The sequence below is a fragment of the Ornithorhynchus anatinus genome, chromosome 5 (assembly GCF_004115215.2).
Source record: "Ornithorhynchus anatinus isolate Pmale09 chromosome 5, mOrnAna1.pri.v4, whole genome shotgun sequence".
In the NCBI taxonomy this organism is placed as follows: domain Eukaryota; kingdom Metazoa; phylum Chordata; class Mammalia; order Monotremata; family Ornithorhynchidae; genus Ornithorhynchus; species Ornithorhynchus anatinus.
This window is the reverse complement of record NC_041732.1, coordinates 23,369,584-23,371,126: the sequence shown is the minus strand read 5'-3', so window position 1 is coordinate 23,371,126 and position 1,543 is coordinate 23,369,584.

Genomic DNA, 1,543 nt, shown 5'->3' with positions numbered 1-1,543 from the left:
CTGGAGAGTTTCCAGTACTCTACTAGTCTCAACTATGGGAGGGAGAGTCAAGCAGAGACCTAACCATCCCATTTCTAGCTTGGATAGCGGCTAGTGAGTGGAAGACAATCTGCTACAAGTCAAAACTCACTTGTGCTGGGCAGCAATGGCAAGGGAGAGAGTTGAGGGTGGAGACTAAGCTTATGGTGCAGAAAGAAGCAAAGGGAAAACACATCCACATTCTTACCAAGAAAGCTCTATGGATACACCATCAGAACGATTACAGATGTGCGGAGAGGTGGGGGGGTGGGGCCCTTCTGTGAGAGTTGTGTCCAGGGCATCGCTATGGGTCAGAAACAACTCGACGGCATAAGACAAGACAAGCAATCCAGTTGAATGTTGGATGCAGAAATGTCCCTTGTCATGCAAAGAGTGGGTCACCCAGGATGAGACACCCGAGGAGGCCAAAGTGAATTTAAAGTAGGTTCTTGGTCCACTTTATGGTGCCAGAGCTCATTCATTCATATATATTGACCACTTTCTGTGTGCAGAGCACTGTACTAAGTGCTTGGGAGAGTACAAGATAACAATAAACAAACATTCCCTGCACACAGTGAGCTTACAGTTTAGACGGGAAGACAGATGTTAATGTAAATAAATTAATTAATTTGGGGCTGGGAGGAGAAAATTGAATAAAGGGAGCAAGTCAGGGCAACACAGAAGGAGGTGGGAGAAGAGGAAAGGAGGGCTTAGGGAGGGCCTCTTAGAGATGTGCTTTCAATAAGGCTTTGAAGGTGGGGAGAGTCATTGTCTGTCAGGTATGAGGAGTGAGGGCATTCCAATCCAGAAGCAGGGTGTACACGAGAGATAGGCAGCAAGATAGACGATATTAAAGTACAGTGAAAAGATAGAGGAGCAAAGTGTGCGGCTGGGTTGTAATAGGAGCTCAACAAGGAAGCCCATGGCCAGATTTCAGGAGGCATTTTGATTTCACATTGGTGAAGAGAGAATGGACAGTTCAGTTTGGCAGGATCTGTCCTTCAAACAATTAAGGTGGCTAGCATCCAAATTTGTGTTATTCATCCACACTAAACTATGAATATTGCTGGTACTTCCTCTGGTCATTCTAGTGACCTATCCTGACCTATTCTTTCCAGATATTTGAAGATATTTGGGTAATATGTCTAACCCAATATGCTTGCGTGCACCCCAGCGCTTAGTTCAGTGCCTGGCACATAGTAAGTGTTTAACAAATACCAATTATTATTATTATCATTTACTTCTGATGGAAGTGTCCCGGGCCTATGAAAATCTATCCAACATAACAAGAGCATCTGTAAGATGAGAGCCCAGAAATAAGCAATCCAATAAACTGTTCCTGAGTCACCTTTGGATATCATTTCCATCACCCCCTAAGTCCCACACTGTGCCCCTAGAATGACTGAACATGGCCTAATTCTTTTCCAGAAACTTTAATCAAGTTTTAGCCTCACTTGAAAGTTCTGCAGATGCCTCAGGGGATTACCTTGGTCTTGGGGAAGTCTGCTCTCTGGCCCTGATGGAT